The sequence below is a fragment of the Cryptomeria japonica genome, chromosome 9, assembly GCF_030272615.1.
Source record: "Cryptomeria japonica chromosome 9, Sugi_1.0, whole genome shotgun sequence".
Taxonomy (NCBI): domain Eukaryota; kingdom Viridiplantae; phylum Streptophyta; class Pinopsida; order Cupressales; family Cupressaceae; genus Cryptomeria; species Cryptomeria japonica.
In genome coordinates, this window is record NC_081413.1 from 377,098,644 (window position 1) to 377,118,584 (window position 19,941).

General features: G+C 36.3%; 1 protein-coding gene across 6 annotated transcripts in view; it reads right to left on the reverse strand.

Moving 5' to 3' along the window:
- The window catches only part of LOC131072578 (uncharacterized), a 297,628-nt gene extending 278,118 nt beyond the window's left edge, over positions 1 to 19,510 (reverse strand). For 2 of the 6 annotated variants that reach the window (XM_058008781.2, XM_058008794.2), the window contains exon 1: positions 19,289 to 19,508. The gene's annotated coding sequence lies outside the window, so the exon portion shown is untranslated. Of the gene's footprint in view, positions 1 to 19,288 lie in introns of all 6 variants that reach the window. The other 4 variants (XM_058008822.2, XM_058008788.2, XM_058008813.2 and 1 more) reach the window with 4 other exon arrangements.
- Between the last annotated feature and the right edge of the window lie 431 nt (positions 19,511 to 19,941).

The window sequence follows — 19,941 nt, forward strand, 5'->3', positions numbered from 1 at the left end:
ATTTTTGTACCTCTCAAGATACTTGGATCGATCATTATATATAATAGTGTGGAGACATGTCTCCTGTAGGGACATGTCTCTACGCAAACATACTTCACCTAGAGACATGTCTCTACGTGAGACATGTCTCGTGACCGATCATTAACTAATCAATATCTAATTGATATGTATGTTGTTTAATCGATACTCATTATCGATTCATGTTATAATTAAAACCAAAGTTGATACACTTTATCGATTCATATAAAAGTCAATGCAAAATCAATATTAAATATCGATACCATATTATGCTCAATACTTATTATCGAAGCATAGTATGATATCGATATTTATTATCGATGCTCACCAATGTGAATGTCGATATCCAATATCGATACATGGTATAATTAGTATCAACATTAAGATTAATGGTAACAGCATTATTAATATCAACAGTATGAACAGCATGATTAATAATTGTTACATCAAACCCAATCATGTATTGTGATAACCATAATCGTTAGCAGTATACAGAAGAAGGATAGTAATCAAATCCTCAAGGCTGATAGGCCACTTATGCATTTGATTTCATCGATAGGAATAATCCGATCGAAGCTACAATTCATTAACATTTTGGAGTTAGAGGAAGGGAGTATGATGAGTTATTACGCTCTTTGGGCTGTAGAGATGCCTTGAATACCATTTTGGATTTGGTTCATAGGTTATATGGTGCTGTTCTGATCTATACCAGCAGCTTGACAAGAGTTGGTATTTGTTTTTATGCACCTATGATGGGCATCATTCATATCTACAGAAGTCCACTTTGGGTAGATTGGATTATTGATGATTCAGACGCATTGGACTTGGTTACTGGTTCAAGCATCAGCGTAGAATTGGGTACCGGGTCTCACATGGGTACTGTTGAGATTATCATTGGGTAGTCTGATCAGGAGGACATGATACCCTCTGAGTTTTGCATGTTGGACCTTAGCACTGATCCAGCCACTGTTCAAGTGATGGATGGTACTCATGTTGGTAATGTTGATGCAGTTGAAATTCCTGCGTTGATGTGTGAGTCATCTTTTGTTGTTGCCAACACGGAGTGGAATTCACCACTCGGATAGTCCATTGGTACAAGCAGGAGTGTTTCACCTCAATTGTGTATTGAGGTGTGCTTATCAGTTTACCTTTAGCCCACACACTCGGGTTTTGACTATGTCACTGATGGCAGGGAAAGGTGAATTGAGTATGGTACATATGGGTCCGCACTAGTATGACATATTTCCGATAACAGGCGATGAGTCCGAGTTTGACAAGTCTCACACTTTGCTTTCACTAGCTAGTTGCCTATAGAATCAGGAGAAAGAGATTTGGTTTGATTGGACTGTAGAGGTTATCAGAGTGGTGCAGCATCAGCATGGTAGACTTACTCTTTATGTCAAGGACTCACAATGTGGTTGTAATGTTATTGCTACTCCCTACTTCAGAATCTTTAGGAGGCCGTTACAGTTGTTGCAGGTGGATTGGAGGGAATTTTTGGCTAGGACTTGGCTTTTGGTCGATTTGATGTTGCAGTTTGTAGTTTCAATCTTTCTTGCTTACTTTTTTGAGCACTTCCAGTCATCTGTGCAGACAATTGTGGAGGATTTCTTGGGTATAGCTCAGTTACCTTCCATTTCTACTTGTGGGAGCATTAGACACTATAGTCATCACATGATGTCAGTATACATGCCCCTAGATGGTGATTGGTTAAATGCAGTGAGTTGGGTTGGTTGGTGCTCTCGAGTTTCTTTCCAGGACACTTGGAGATTAGGTGACAATGAGGAAATCACGGTTTATGTTCAGAATGCCATTGTCATGATGTATGATTCTGAGGTTGACTCTATGATTACCAGTTTCCAGTCAGGTACTGATTGGCATCACTTTGGGGACATTCCGCTGAGAGATGCTGAGGGTCATCCTTTGAGGTGGACCAGATTTCATTTCCTATTGCCTAGGGTCGAGTTAGGCAATGGGGTTTCAGATGTGGATCTCGTTGAGTCACCTTTGCAGGATATATTGCATGGCATAGATCTCAGTTTACTCAGGATTTTCAGTATTGGTTTTGATGATAATTTGTTGATGGGAAACCAGGAGATGACAGTGCAGTTTGAGGATGAAGGTTTGTTAGTTCCGGAGTCTATTCCTATAGTTTTGTAGTTTGATTCTTTGGGAGAGCAATTTTTTTAGGAGATGAGCGAGTTTACATAATATGTTTTTGCTCTTCTTGTTGGAGGTTTTCAAGAGGTCTCTAATTGGGGCACCTTGCACGACATTGCTTCTTGTAGATGGTGCTGCAGATTTCTTAGACTAATTTGGGACCTCGGGATTATTCTTAGTTTCAGTTGGATCAGTTAGAAGATTGTGGGGTTGTATTGGCATTGCTTAAGGACAAGCAATCTTTGGGTAGGGCGGACTATAATGTCCCCAATTTTTAGGTTCTCTAGCAAGTTTTAGTAGCTGACACTCTGGGTTCACGTCACCTTGTTCAGATGAGTAATCTGATGTTTCCGATCAGCTCAGTAGGTTTATTGGAGTTATACGCCACTTTTCGAAGTGATTTTTGGCCTCTAGATTGGTCTCCAAGAATCTTGGAGTAGCCGTCTATTTTTAGTAAGTCGCCCAATCGGCCTCGTTTGCTATTATTCATCATCAAGATCACTCTGGTGCGATCGGAATTTGATTCCGATGTCTTCTGACAAGGTTTCGCAAATTTGGTGCATTAATGAATTATTTTAATTATTTTACTAGGGTTGCTTAAATTTAATTAAAATATTTAATTCCAACCTTAGTGTTATAGCTCGTTGAAACCGAGGCGAAAAGTTTTAAATCTTGGGTGCATAAAATGGTGACCTTAACTGTCAAAATATTATTATATTAATGAAAGGGTCATTTTTAGAGGAAAAAGGAGTTTAAATTAATAAAGTGACTATTAAATCAAACTATATTCATTTATAAAGTCACTTTATTTTAAAAGGTACACTTTATTCACTTAAGAGAGAAGTTATATTTTAAAAAGAAGTTATTTATTCCACATTCGCGGTGTCTTGGGAAATGAGCCCAATGAGAGTTATAAATGAAAGCATTAAATGCAGATTGAGACATCTTGGGATTTGTGCTTTCTTGGAAATTGGTTTTCTCGATTCAGTTCTGGAAATCTTCATTGACATTTGGGGACGAAATCCCTCAAGTGTGACATTCCTCTTGCTTGTGAAAGATCAAGTTTGGGGAATCTCTAAAACAAACATGGTTTTGGGAAAAATCGATGGGCATTGAAGTGGAAGACTTGTTGGGTTAAATTCGAAGCATTTGATGGCACTAGTGTTGCAGGGAGTTCACCATTTTGGGCGTATCAAATGATAGCCACCTTGGAAACACAGAGGTAACTGCAAAAACTTGTGTTTGAATGGCATTATACACAGCATAGGGCAGCAGGAGATTATAGCAGGTTTTAGAGCTGAAAGGGAGGTCGTGGCCAGCTTCTTAGAGTTTCCACGGGTTATGCAAAGTGCAGGTTACACAGGGTATAAGTTGCATTGCCAACATAGACCAAACGTCAAGCATTATGTCTTATTATGAGTCACTTATCACTGCTGGGTGTGTTCTCTTACCACCTGCGTCAAGACTCAGTGAAGTGGAGTGTTGGGTTAGTGCTGGCGTTATGAAGCAGTTTCTTTTTCTGCTGGCCGTGGTTAGAAGACAATGTTGGGCGTGATTTGGTAATTGGTTGGACGAATACATTGCAGCTGGGCGTAGAACTCCATAGCTGGGTGAAAAGAAAGTGATTGGGGTTTGCTATAGCAGTTGTTTGGACAGCACCACAGTGGACTGAAGCTGACACAGGAAAAAGTAATAACCAGGTTCCATTTGCTAAACTTGTACTATGACAAATGTATTTGCTGTTGGTGTTGATTGTAGTGTAGTCTACAAAAGGTTACAAATAAATTGAATGACTTGGAGTTAAATGTAATACTGGTTCGATATTAGTTGAACAGTCCATATTTGAAAATAGTTGTAAGTTCTCGCTGTCATTTATAATTTAGAGACATATGTTCATTGGGTTGGCACTGTGTATATTCTGAAGTTTATTTTCAATCAATGGTATTATTGCTGATGAATGTGAATGGCAAGCAATGCAAAACCAAACGCACCAGGTGACAACAAACCATTAACCCAAACAGTCAGAGAAAGAATTCAGTTCACAAGTTATTGCTAGCCAATTGTTTGTCAAAATTCTTCAAGCTGATTGGAAAGTCAGATTGGGCAAATAGGGACAGTCTATAACACCATTGCACCAAAAGATCGACATGTCAATGCCCGCTACAACCACCAGACACATAGAATACACGAGAGGCGGTTAAGCCATGTCACAAACCCATCGCTTGTGTTGCACAGGGACCAAGGGCGCACACCTTGCAACACACCCTGGGTGGTTAAGATCCATCTTTAAAAAGAAAGCAGAAATAAATGAAAAAGATTTGTCTAGTACAAGAAACAATGAGAAATAGGAAAATGAAAAGAGGTTCATAGCTTATCATACAGATGGAGATATTGCCTTGATACATAAAGACTATGTGATAGAGTTTTAGAGAGACTCTTTGGACATGCATGCAGTTATTGTTGATGACTTTGTACATGAAGAGAAAGACAAAACAACATCCTTGGTTTGAGAACAGATATTTCCAGTAATGAAGGTCCAGATAGATACAGGTTGGATGATCATACACAGTCTTTAGAGAGGAGTGTTTATGAAGACATCAATGCTAGTGAGTTTGGGAGTGACTCTCGCAGAGGCAACCAATCATGAGGAGGACAACAAGCACTTCATTTTTGAACAAAGCAATCAGCCCTTTGACACATGGGATCCGACTGTGTTGTGTAAGGACCCCTGATAATCTGCCTTTAATTTTTTCAGTTTAGAATGTTTGACATTTTGTCAAACACTGTGCATGCAATGTCTAATTATGAGTTTTGAGTTTATGAATGTTTTGAAAGGTAATCGAAGAGATTATAATGCAGTATGACTATAGAGAAACTCCTATATTAACAGCAGCAGTACTGAAACCAAAATAATTAAACCACTAGAAAATATATTCTCTTATTCTGAAGCATTAACACAGAGAAAATACCATCAGCAGTTCTTTCATTGTTTTCTCAATTAAAATTGCCAATACAATGTGTTTATGCACACCTGAATTGCTGCTCCAGTCAGTAAATGAACATTCAATATTCTAACAGCAGCATCATACCGTGGACGTCATCCTTCAGATGTTCTCAGACCTGTGCAGCACTTAACCCAGCAAGTGTAGCTATCTCCCATTGATCTTCAGACTTGTACAACTCCCTTGAACTTGCTACAGACCTGTACGGCTCCTTTTAAGTGGATTCCATACCTGTACGGTCTTCTCCAGACTTGTACGGCACAAAGGGAGGCACAGCTAACATTGACACATTTTAGCAGAGGATGTAGACATCAACAATCAGCCAACAGAACTAACTAATAAAGTACAGCCCAGCAATATTGTGAATGGCAAAAATAATCTTGTCTTTCAACAATGCCCTCCAACTCAGTCAATACTTAGAATGCGAACATTAAAATCTTTCTTGAATGCAACCAAAACCTAGAAATCAAGTTCAATGTGCTTCCTGAAGTAGAAACACCACTAATCCTCCTCACTGTGTCTTGCAACAGCGAGAAGAATGTCATTCATGAGGGGTTTCGTCCTCACAAATCCTTGAAGATGACCTCTCCAATATATTCACAAAATATCAAATCAACCAAGCATGCTGAAAAAGAACTTTTTAAAGTCTTTTATAACTTTCCTGGGAGTGCTCACACACTTTCCAGGCAAATATGGGATAAATAGATATTCTTTCTTTTTAAAATTCAAGCCTCCAAGTACTTTTAGTGAAAGGGAAACATTTAATTTTTTAAATAACTTTTCCCTATACTTAAGTTCCCACGTTAATAAAGTTAAATATTTAATTTAACTTTATTGATAAATAAATTAATAATCACAAACGATTATTAAAAACTCTAGTCAAAAACAACAACTTTAATCATCAGGATATTATTTATGAGTGCACTGTCAATCCAAACCTAGCCCAGCTGACTTACTATAAATAGTATCTCAAAAACACATTAGAATTGCTTGCAACTAAAACTGCCAAGGCAAAATATCCTCAAAATCCCTTAAAGGTCCTGGTTAGCCTACGTGACCATGGAGAAATAGGCTAGCGACAACATCATCTAACGTGTGCTAGAAAGGGGACATTGCATGTTGGCACCTAAAATGATGTTCTGTTTTATTAGCATAATGCATGCATGGAGGATGCCATTGATGAATTTAATGATCATATTGAAACAAAATTTGATTTATCATTGTTTAGAGCTGATTTTGAGCAAAGACTTTATGAGATTGTTAATCCTATTGTTAAGCATCTTCATAAAGATGACAAGTATGACATAGGGTCTGACTTTCGTATTCATTATAGCAGCAGTACACTTTCTTTGCATGAACATGACTGCACAAATCAATTTGTGGTATCCATTGATAAACCATTGTTTGAGAGGGGTGTTGAGATAACATATGCCAATCCACTTTTTGAGTTGGATGATTGAACAACTCTTAGTTGTAGTATTGCACATGGTGAAAATAGTAAGGTATGGGATTCGGGAGAATATTCAAAACCCAAGTGGAAGTATGGTTTTCAGCCTGCTAATGATCTAAGTTCACTTTATGAGGTGATCAGTAGACCACCAGATATGTAATATGCATATGAGGAGTCTAATGAAAATTGCATTAGGAGCGATATGACACAAGGAGGCATCATCATTCCTTACTACATAAGGGATTGGAAGGTAAATTGGGTATGCAATTTGATGATTTTAGTTGACGATTCTTTCTTTGTTGGTACTTGCTTTTAGTTGCATCATTCTTGTATTAAGTTTGGTCTTGAAAATTGGAGTGGGCCAAAAGTGGTACATTTCACAAGTTATTTGAGCTAATGAGTTGTAATGAATGCCCTTCAATTGTAGTTGGTGATGTATTCTCTTCATGGGATGAATTGATTCATGGAGACTTCTACATTTCAAAATTTGAAAAGTTTCCAAATAATGCTATTAAGCTTGCTGGAATTTTAAGAACAGCTGCAAGGAAAGGATACATTAAGCTTGTAACTTGTGTAGATTTGAACAAAGGACCTAAACATGACATGCACATGATTTACAATCCCTCATTTGGAGTGAGGGATGTTTTACCTTATATTAATCTTTCTTTGGGGATGGTTTTGGAAACAACAATTGTTCCTTGCACCCTAGTTGTTGATGCTTTCAGGGATGGGTTACAAGAGATTACCAAAAGGGTCACAAATTTCCTTGATGCGCATGATGTTGTGGATGGCACTTGTAGATGTGATGTATATCTTTCTAAGTATGTTGGAAATCATTCTTGGTTGGGTATTCATACTTGAGATCCTCAACAAGGATTGATGGAGCTTATTGGAGAAGGTAGCTATGATCTTTGGTGGTATAAGGATAAAAAAATCAGTGTTAATGGAGCTGTTATTTTCATTACCAGCCATCTTGGGATTCTATTTACTCATCTTCAGATGGATTGGAAAGAGATTTAAGTAAGAAATGGAGCAATTATCAATTGGAGACTCTTGGGCATGTTCCTCAGCAAGGAATGGATCAGATTTTCAGTTTTGAGCTTGATGATTGGTTGCAGGTCAGTCACTTTATATCATGGTCGATTCTCATTCAGCAAAGTTGGCACATTAGTCTTTGTCAAGGATGTGGAAGTTTTCAGTTGGAGATTGCTTGCAAGTGTTTCCCAGTCACTTTTGAGTTGATTTGGTGTAGCGCTATGCTTATCATGCATACGTGTGCTTGGAAATTCCATTGGTACTGTTGTTGTTCCTTGTGTAGAGGACTAAAATCAGATTGCACTTTGCTGATTTCAGTTTTGAACAACAATGCTTTTTGTTTACTTCAGACCTTCCAAACTCAAAGAGTTCATGGCATGAAGGTTTGTGTTGTAAACTTTGATGGTTTACCCACAGTGATGATTCAGGATAGCAAACTTCTGCAAGCTTTGGTTCATCTTTCAGAAAACTTTGGAGTTGGAACAGTGATAGTTTTCACAAGTCTTCGTGACTGTAACAGAATAGTACAGTGGAGGCATGTTAGATCCATGTGGTTTTATGTTGGTGAATTTCTCTATATTGCAGAAAGTAGATGTCAGTACAAGGAGGGATTTCCAGAAAGGTGCCAATGAAAGAAGGAACTAGTTGGAAAGATGATTCCACAATGCATGGAAGGATAACATTCACACTTCAAGGTGGAATCCAAGAATGAATGTAACAAAGAAGAAGGACCTACACTTCATCAAGACATTTGAAAAGATCAAGTCATACAAGGATGAAAGGTCCTACATCGACCTTGAATTTCTTTTGGTTTAAAAAATCAAAAGAATTCCACCCAGGAATCCAAGTCCAAGGCAAGGAATTCCAGAATCAAGGAAGGGGGATAGTTTCAGAAGAATTAATCAAAGTTAGAAACTTGATCATCCAAGATGCTGCAATTGGAACAACTCGATCATCCAAAAGATATTGCCTAAGGCATCAACACTTCTTCATGATGAGGAATCAAATCTGCAAGGCACGCTGTGGTGGCATCCCAGTCATCGATCGACCAATCCAAGGGTGCCAAGTCAGACATGTCTAGGTGCAATGAACCAGACTCAACAAGTGGCTCCTATTTTCTCATTGGTTATCCAAAGTGTTATAATTTGCTCATTGGCCGAAAGGAATTTTTTTGAAATTAACCCTAATTAGGGTTTTATCTGTTAATCTTGGCCATTGATCCTAAATCAATCTGCGTCGTTGCTTTGTAATGGGGTGCCTATATAAACCCCCTCTCCTCTCATTTGTCAAGAGAGGGACTTACTGAGAAATTGTTGTAGTGATACTTCCTAAGTGCTAAGACACAATACATTTTTCAATTGTTGGTGAATCTTGTCTACTTCTGCAAGTTAGCATGGTTTCTTGGCTCTCCATAGAATAGATTTCATTTTAAACTGTTAAATTGAATGAAGGATCTGATAGAGATTGCTCAATGTGGAATAGAGTATTCATACTTTTAATAATTGGATGATTTTCAGTTGTCGTGCAAAGTTAGCCTAAACCAGAAACAAAAACATAACTTATATAGCTTTATTCATTGTTCAAAATGTTGGTGGATATAAGTGATATGAAAATATTTTGATTTCCTTAGAAGATTGCACCGTTCTTGTGTAGCTATTGAATTTGGCGAAGCAAGGATTGGTTTTTTATTCCACTTATGCAATTTTGTCTCTAGAATTCATAGGATTAGATTAAGATTAGAAGTAGCTTCATAAACCCTCATCCTTTTGCCTTTTTTTTCAAGTCTGGATAGTAGGATTGAAAAGAGCTCATTGAAAATCATTCCAAAAAAGAAAAAGTTACAAGTGTTAACAGCTAGTAGAATCCTTTGATTGATTCACTCCTCGAACAATTGCGTATGTCCCCCTTGAGATTACCAGCATATCACAACGAACCAACTGAGACAATCCGCATTGAATCTGGAATCTTGGAGTCATCTTTGTGATCACACAGTCAATATGTTTAGCACATAGAAGATTTTGATCAAGAGAGAATAAGATATCTCTAGGCATTTTTTTCCGAGTTGCGTGTGCATTGAAAACACACCAACAGTACTTTGCAGGACAATGTTCTGAGTAGATGGTCCTACAAATCTTCTAGGTTGACTAGGACCATTTTTTGTTACAATCTGGATAAGTTTGATGATTGTGAAGTTGCTTTGGCATTACTTGAGGACAAGCAATCTTTGGGAAGGGCGGACTGTAATGTACCCATTTTCAAGTTCTCCAACAATGCAGTTGTCGTTGGCTTTCTAGCTTTGTGCCAACTTATTCAAAGGGGTAATTTGATGTTACCGATGAGCTCAAATGGTTTAGAGCAGACACATGATGCTTTCAAATGTTATTTTTGGCTTATGGTTTGGGCTCCAAGGTTCTTGGAGGGAGTGTCTATTTTTAGTAGGTCACCCAATTGAGTCTGTTTATCATCTTTCATCATCGAGATCACTCCTACGCAATCAAATTTCAATTCCGATGCTTTTCGTCCATTGTCACTAATTGAGTGTATTATTGAGTTATATTTAATTAATTTCATTAAGGTTGCCATTTTAATTAAAATAATTTATCAGGCACGCACCTCAGTGTTATAGCTCATTGGAAAGAGAACAAAGATGTTTAAATATTGAGATGCTTAAAAGTGACTTTAAGTGTTGGCAATGTTTAAAAAGTAAATTAAATCACTTTTTGGACTTAAAAGGCTTAATAAAATAATAAAGTGGTTTAAAAGGGAGTTTCTGGAAAGTTCCCTAGAAGACTTATAAAAAGGTGAATTGAGAGCTTATTTAGGATGTTGAGTTTGGATTTTGATATTGCTTCTATTTGGAGGAGATTACTTCATCTTTGGTTTGTGAGGACAAAAACCCTTGCGGGCAACATTCTCTACATTGTTGAGAGATACAATCTAGAGAATACTTGGTGATTTCATTCAGAGGTCATAGATGTGCTCATTTGAGAAGATCTACATTTCAGTTTTGGAGAGTTCATTGAATATCTGATTGATAGAGATTGATTTGGAGGGTGATTTGGAGGGTTTTGTTGTTGTTCATTGCTGGTTATACTTACTCATGTTAGCTGCACCATTTCAAGAGCTTGTATGTGAGGGTCTAATGGCAGAAGATTGGTATTTGAGGGTGTAAATCTGCATTCTTGGTGTGTTTATTATTTGCTGCTAATCAGTTCAACACCCAACCATAACATTTTGGAGTCACTTGGTGAAGTACCTAGGGTTTCTAGACATTGTATTTGCTGCTCATTGTTGTAGCAGACCTTTATTTCATCAAATCAACAAATGGGTATGTCAAAAATAGATATGTAACATTGTTTTATGATCTGAGTTGCTCTTACATTTGATAGATTTTGTAAATTTTCAGCTACTTTTATTTTTGAGTTTCTTTAATTTTCTGAGTTGTTCATTTATTATAAAGTACTTTATTATCTGCACTTAATTTGGCAACTCGAATCCATTGCACTCAAAAAATAAAAAACAAACAAAAAATCGAAGTACAAACAAGGTTGCATATTACAAACCTTGGAAATGCGAACACATTTGCCATAAAAGGTGAACCTGAAAAGAAAACTTGCTACAAATGTAAGGAGCAATGGGAACCGAGGCATAAATGTGAAAAGAGAGGTTGAGCCCATAAGATAGAAGCAACCACCGACAAAGAGATCAAACGGAATCCTAGCAAAAAAAGCAAGTTATGACGAAGGAAATCTTAAGAGCATACAATCAAAAGAAGGGACAATGAACAATGGAGCTTTATGGGGGAACCAATCTAGTAATCACAACACCCTCAATAATATGGCAGATGAAACCTCTTCATAAAACCTCAAGGTTTCATTGTCAAGAAGGGAATGAATTACATTCTAATAAATAAGAAGGATCTAGTAATAATTGGCATGTGTATGCTCCATGTTTGCATATATCCATGTGTATGCTCAGTGTTTGGTTCATAGCTGATGTGTTTGTCTACTCTATGAGTGTCTATGATTACTATAGACTTATATTTTTGGGTTAATCTAGAATATGAGAGTAACTAGAGTAAACCAAAAAGGATATGAATTTATTTAGAAAAGAACATTGCATTTAAGATCATAAATGTGTGTCATACTTCTAAAGATGTCCATATGACCAACCAAAAGAGTTCTTACAATTACAATGGATGAGAGAAAACTTGTCTTAAGATTATAAATCTTAAAGGTTAGTTAGAGATCCCCTCATTGAAAAGATTTGGTTAAATTTATCATTGCTTGAGGACAAGCAATTTTGGGAAGGGTGGACTGTCATGCCCCTCCATAATATTACAACCACCATCTAACAAATCTGGAAATTGTCTTACGATTAGTAAGATTTCACAATTTCCTCTTTCTCAAATCGTTAGTCATGATGCAGCACCAGTCCATGATTCCTACAGCAGGTCACATGAAATAAAGACTTTTACATATGATTATCGAACTACAATTGTTTATACAGATTGTTCCTCTTCCTTGTGGACAGCAATCACATAAATGGTTTGTTAATATAAAGTTAATATTATTAAAGACCAATTGGTTGGCATAGGACAAAGCGATGGCTCACTAAGGTTAAGGCCACTCGAGGATAAGCAATTAGTTATGAAAAGCAATTAAACAAGTAAGAGTTGTACCTCCCACAAACAGATATTAACCAAAAGGAAGAGGTACGACTTCTCATGGCCAAGGGTACAAATAGCCATTCTTGTACCCAAATAGAATCATGGAAGGAGAATGATTTTGGATTAGCAGACCAGAGTCTCTGCAGACAACACTTGTTCACAAGCAGATTATTACTGAGACATCAGATTAGTATGTTGGGTCTTACTGATGAACCAATTATCTATATACAACTATATTTTATTTGAATACTACAGCACAACAGTTACATTATTTCTTATTTTGTACATATAACAGAATTAATCAGATCTGTAGTGGTTAATAAGGTTTATAATAATTCGATTATGTTCACTAATGACATATATATTCTTAATACAAAGAGATTGGCATATTCATAGTCCAATTGCTTAATCGATTCTATTTTCCCCCCATAAAGAGAGCTGTGGTGTTGTTAGGGAGAGGCGGAGTAAAACCATCCCAAATTAGGTGAGCCCCAAGGGTGCCCTGGACGGATGTTCCTAAAACCTAGGCCCAATTATGGAGGTGGTGTTAGCGAGCCCTAGACAAGTAAATCCCCACCCAGGGTTGAGGATTAGAAAGAGAGTAAGAATTGGGGCTTGAATATAGCCACTATCAATTGTACTATGGATAAATATGGTCATCTAGTTTAATAAAATTATTTAAGGTGTGATAATATTAAGTAATGGGTACTGTTTATGGGAAAATTAGCATGATAAATACTTGATGATTAAACCATTACAAATGCCTCGATATATAGAGGTCTTACACAGATACAATGTACTTTCTAGAACCTAGGCTGGCTTGCCACAAATATTTAATATTTTCTCTATCTATCCTTATATATTATTTGTTCTAGAATATTCTATCTATCATTTACCTTTTTCATTTAATTACAATTCATTAGTGGGAGAGATTACATATTCCTACGCTCCCCTTTGATTTCTACCACAAACTTACTTTGCTCTCACTGCAATCTTTTCCTGTCTCTTTCTAGTGGTTGCAATCAAGTCTTCAATCTTGCTAAAATCCTTTTCTTGTGTGATATCTTCAAACCATCTCTAAGATCTTCAGATATTTTCAACAACGATGCCTTTCTTTTTGGTCATCTTTCTTTAGGGGCAATCAACCCTGTAATTTATACCTTTGCTTTGTCAAAAACTATCTTTGTATTCTTTTCAGCCTCATCCAACTGCTACAACAGTCTTTCAAATCATTGATTTTCAAATCTTTAAAACTTCAATCTAGAAGTACACTTCTTGCAAACTCACTATCAGTAGTTTTTCAACCTTCATAATGTCATACAATCTATCACCCTTCTTAAACCCCCCAACCTTGTTTGATTTCTATCAACACATGAATATTTATGTTTAAACAATCTTTCAAACATACCTGTAATCTTTTACCAATTTGATCCATAATTCCATCCACAATTTGATTGCATACAACCTGTCATAGAATCATTGTTCCATTCTTTGCTCCAACACATCTTTTTTGAATGATTCCTCAAACCACATATGGTACAAGGACGTAGATCACAACACATGCCTTTTATATGTCATTTCCTCTTACAATGAGAACACTGCATACATTGCATTCTTTGAACTAATTTGCTTGATCTAGTTACACCATTTGTTTTACCTATGACATATCCAAGTCCTTCATATTGTGACCTCATAATTGGTTCATTGGGTCGATTCCTTGATCGCATTTTCCTAATCCTCTTCCTTTGTATCCCATTTTTTTCATGATCTTGAATCCAACATTCATTCATTATCATCACACCTACCAAGATTTGCAAACTGTGATAACCCCCATGATATCACCTGATGCAAATTATTAAATAATGTTAATATTCTAAAGAGGAAATAAATCATTAAATATTGTTACTTAAATAAAGTTAATATAAATAAATGATTAAAATGTTAATGTATTTAATATATAAATAATAAAGAAAAATAGTATTAAATATATTATTAAAATGTCAATGTATTTAATATATAAAACAATAAAGAAAAATATTATTAAATATATTATTAAAATGTCAATGTATTTAATATATAAAAATAAGGCAAGTTTTATTTAATTAAAAATAGTAATACAAAGTGATTTAATGTAAACTACAAACTACATAATACACGGAGCCATCGCGACTACCCTTCCCCCCCCCCCCCCCCCCCCGACGAAGTGGTGCGACGATAGTCGCAGCTTGGGCTGCGACCACCGTCACATCCCTTCGTGCGGAAGGGACCCGTGGAGGGATGCAACCCTTCCCCTCCACAGGGTATAAGGGAAGAACCTCGGAGCAAGGGTAAAGGGCCATGGGGAGGAAATAGGGAATCTACAAACGGCAACGACAAACTACGGAAGCAAGGAAGACTCAGGGCAAACAACGGACTCCCATCTGCAGACAACAACTGCGGATTGTGAACGCCAACACCAACTGCGATCTGCGGACAGGTAAGAAGGGTAAGGGTCATGAGATATATATGTGTGTGGACATGTGTACCACACACACACATATATACTAGTGCATATTTATGATTACATGTATCACTAATGTTTGTTTATATGAATATATTAATAAAGATAGGTGCCCAGGTAGAATACGTATGTATATCTAGGATAATATATATGTTAATGAATACAAGTAATGAATAATTTAATACATATGTTAAGGAATGGTTTTTAAATGTTAATGAATATGTGTAAACATATGTTAATGAGCACATATTAATATACGTTAATAAATAAATGTGAATATATGATAATGGACATTTTCTGAATATATGTTATGGAATACATGTTAAGTTAGGAATATGTGAATGTGGATTAGGGATTGAAAAATAGTAATAAATTGTAAAATGTAATATAAATGTGATTATATGATGGAGGCTATAGGGAGAAAACTCCCTTAGCCTAATGGAGGGATTATGATAATCCCTAGTAGGCAATATATACTGAATATCTATATGCATATATGTATGGCTTAGTTGACAAAGTCCATCCAAGAAGAGACCAATCTGGCCGGTCCTCTCTGGTAGACTTGGATGATGGGATGCATCATCCAAGGCAAGGAACTGATCAGATATGATGGTCTTCCTTGGTATGGCTTGGATGTAAGAAATTACATCCAAGACAGGAATCGAATTAACCTTCGATTTCTTAGATGGCTTGGATGTAAGAAATTACATCCAAGACAGGAATCGAATTAACCTTCGATCTCCTGGATGGCTTGGATGTAAGAAGTTACATCCAAGACAGGAATTGAATTAACCTTCGATTTCCTGGATGGCTTGGGTGTAAAAAGTTACATCCAAGACAGGAATCGAAATAACCTTCGATTTCCTGAATGGCTTGGAACCAAGATGGGTTCCAAGAAGGCGGGCTTCACAGTCGCCTAAGGACATATCTTCGTACGGCATTTGTATCCTTTTTATTAGATAAAAATTGTGATTAGTGTTAATTAAGTATTTTTAAGTTGAACTGCAAATTAGATTATATGTATATATATATATGTATGTATATATATATATGTATGTATATATATATATATATATATTTGTTGTATTCTAACAATCTGTTTTGCAGGACAGTGATCTCTAACTAGTAGGGACATTACACAAACACATTATCATATTCATCCTTACATTCTTCATCAAAAATAACTTCAAAAAAAAAACACCTACCAAATGTATCATCAAATAAGCAACACAAATCATTTGTGCCACATGAGACATCACAAACTGAAGGCTTTGACTATAGACATTCATTGCATGCTACTAATTGATCATTCTCTTCTTTCAACTATGATATTTCTTTTTGTTGTAAACTATTCTCTTCTTCTAGCCTCTTTAACGTTTCTTCCAAATCATCAAACAACTCTTTCTTATAATTCTCCATTTTGTGTTTTAACTTTCTCCAGTTCTTTTTCAAGAATATCAAGTTCACATAAATATTCATAGTTTTTCTTTGCTAACTCCTTAGAATCTTTTGAATTGCATTTTTTTTAATTTATTAATTCTTACCCCAAATTCTCTTTTTCCTATTTTTCTCATTGAAACAAATGATTTCTAGTCACCTATAAATCCGCTACAGCAATTTACATTCCTTCGGCAGCTTTGCATGCCTTCACTCTTCTTCGATATCCTTGTTACTTTTGTAACCAATCCTCCAACAGCTACGGTTGTATCTACAATGTCAACAATCTCTTCTTCCGCTAAAACTATGGCCTTTTCTAAGGCTGGGATCAAACTTCCTCCCATGGAATTTAAATTGTCGTGACTGCTTTCAAACTGTATCCTTTATGAATCCCTTGATCCTTTCCACGCTTCCTTTCTTCCTGTGATGACATAGATCTCTTGATCTTGTTAAAACTATCATAACCTAGTACTCTTTAATCCTCCTATTGACAGCTTCAAACTTTGAAAGATGCCAACCACTAATTTTGACAACTGATTTGTTTGTTTGATTCAATTATTTTGGTTTTTGAAGAGATTTTAGGATAACTTGCGTGTTATTGACTTTTTGAAAGTTGCACAGTCGAGACTATACAAATAGGAAACTAAACTAATTTTGAAAATAGAAAATCAGAACTCTGATTTTGTTGTAGCAGATTACAAAATTCAAGAAAATGAATATCTAAGACAACTAGGGCCAAATTTGGCCTACCAGGTGTCCAACGCCCTACTTGAATGAACCTATTTTGATGTTGGAGGTGGTACACAAAGCCATATAGGAGCCTAGTTGCTCCAAAATATTTTATTCTCCTAGTAGATAATTACCATAAACAACTTGAGAAGTTCTAAGCAGACCCAGATGAAATTCTGATTTCTTGTCAGGTAAAACCCTCCAGGAATGTAGTTTTTCCCCACTAATTTGCTGACACAACTCCAGAATGATGCAATTCCTCCAAAATAACCATTGACTTCTTCTTATTAGCTGCCAACAATGAAATTTGTACAATAAAACTGCTGCAAATACTCTTATTTTATTTTATTGAAAACTCCAGGCAAGATATGGTGGTACGGCTAGCCTGGGAAAAGTACGGCCTGCTAATAGGGAGTATATGCTTGCTGGGAATTGTGACTTTTCTGCTCAAATCAGAATTTCAGACCCTAATGTTGCTATAATCCACCAAAATGCTCTTGAATTTGGTCCCAAAGACCTGAAAAGAGCTTCCAATAATGATCAATATGCTGATAGATGTGACTGTTTCCATCCTACACCTGCAATTTGGAGGTTTCCATCCCCAAATTTGCTCCAGAACTCTGCCAATATGCTGTAGACCTATTAAAGGTAAAGAATTCTTCAAAAATCATCAAATCATAATGCACAAATGAACTCCCAAATGCTCTTTTAACATTCCTCAAACCCTAATTCAAATTTGGGGTTAGGGTTGGACTTTTGGCATCATAAAACATGTTAAAATGTTTATTTTTATTAAAAAAATACTTCCTCTAAGTGGTTTGACCCATTGAGGATCTAATTCTTCATTAAAAGTGGCCATATTATTAAGTTATAACCTTTAAGTTATATCTTCTAAATAAATGTGCCAAGGGACCACTTTATTAATATAAAGTGATTATATTATTTCACTTTATTATTACTTATTTAATCCAACTTGAGAAATATTTTAATATTTCCTAATTTATTCATAAAATGAAATCTGCGACTCAAATCTGAATTTTGTCTGAAGCACTGTGATCACTACTCAGGCAAGCACTGTGATCACTATTCAGGCAACTGACAGTTCCTCCTAAAAAGTAGGGACTCACCCTAAAAAAATAGGAACCTATCTCCAAACACCTATAACTGTTCAAAAGGATCCTGCTCTGCTCCCTGGTCCCCCGAGTGGTCATCCAGCCAATTGCCAATTCTCCTTAAAAAATAGAAGACCTCCCTAAAAAGTAAGAACTGTCGTATGAAGGTCCAAAACGGCTCACAGAGCCCCTGCAAAGCTCCATGACCCTCAGAATGAGTCTCCTAACCATACCGTTGACTTACGGGAACTCGAATGATAGGTCAACCCCTGCTCATCTCATGTCGCCTAGAAAAGGGGACATTACAAACTTTTTATCTGCAGTGAATTATTCAAATTGGCAAGCCTCTGCTTCCTTGAACATGGAATTCACTAGATCATGAACCCTATTCAATTGCCCTCTTTATTCTCTGCAAACCGCTTTTTATTTTTTTTTCGATTTGTGCTGAACAGGGTAAACTCCTTTCTTGATGGTGAATGGCGGATTCACGCGCCTTTCCTTTCATTTTGTCTATCCAGTTGCTCAAATGCCTGCAAACTGCCTTCGTGCAATGGCAATCTTCAAATCAGGCTATCCCTTCCTCCAAATGCTGTAGATAGTAGCTTCTCCTTTATTGATAGTCACTTACAATACTCTAATTTTTTTATCGGCTAGACTGGCCATAAACTAGCTACATTAATCTATCAAATATCAGAATAAAATAAAATTACAAATCACCTTTCCTGACATGATATGCTCCTTTTCCAGACATTGGCGGCTTCCTTGCTAGGCAGCGGTGACTACATTACTTTGTGCCTCAATGCAAATGAATATTTTCTTCTGATAGCTTTATCTATGCCTGCATATATATCGCTTCTCTGCAGATCTTTTCTTTTGACAGCAATCACTTTTCAGCGATTAGCTTGCGGGCTTTAGCAATAAACATTGTCACAAACTTCAATTATGCTTGGCAGATTCAAACTTTTCATGCCTTTTTTCAAATCATCCATAGTTATTAACAAAGAACAACAAACCCTCGCTCCTTATGACAATGGCAATGAGCAATCTTTAATGAAGGGAGCGACATTCCTAGATGCAAATAAAAATATATATATGTTTCCTATAAAAGAAATGAGACACACAAAAAAAACTATATGTATGTACAATGCAGCTGCCAAGGATAAGTAGTAGTTGTACCTGGCCTTTCAATTAACATACAGCTTCTGCTTCATCAAATAAGTCGAACAATTACAAGAGCCCCCATACCCCACAGTCTTTGTCGCAGATGGAACTTTCTTTACATATTAGTTTTGCTTCAACTGGAAAGAGTTCTTTTATTTTTCGAAAAGTGTTTAACAAGGTTAGTTTGGTGAGCCGTTTGGACCCAGATTAACCGCGTCCGTCTGCTGTCCCATATATTGGGACTTTGGGACTAGAAATTTTATAAAAAAATTTATGAAATTATTGAAATACACTATAAAAATCTGAAAGGATCAAATGTTGAAACTTGAAAGTATCTTCAGTTTTACACATGATTTTCTAATGGGTAAGTTGTCTTAGGGAGGACAAATCTCTTAAGCATGAAAGAATGGAAAATGGAAAATTAAGTGAAGAGATCTATGGAAATTGTCTTGAAGACAAATATCAACTTATAAGTAAAAAGAGACTTTTGAAGGACTCATTTTTTTTTTCTTAGATAAAGATCTAATTATAATAAAAGAAGAGGGTGGAAGAGTGAAATTGGCTAAAGTAAGAGCAACGAGGGATTAAGGTAAAAAAGTATGGTCACAAGATGAGAAGAGTGAATTTAGGTGAAGTGAGATTAATGAGAGAATAAGGTAAAAAGGTAT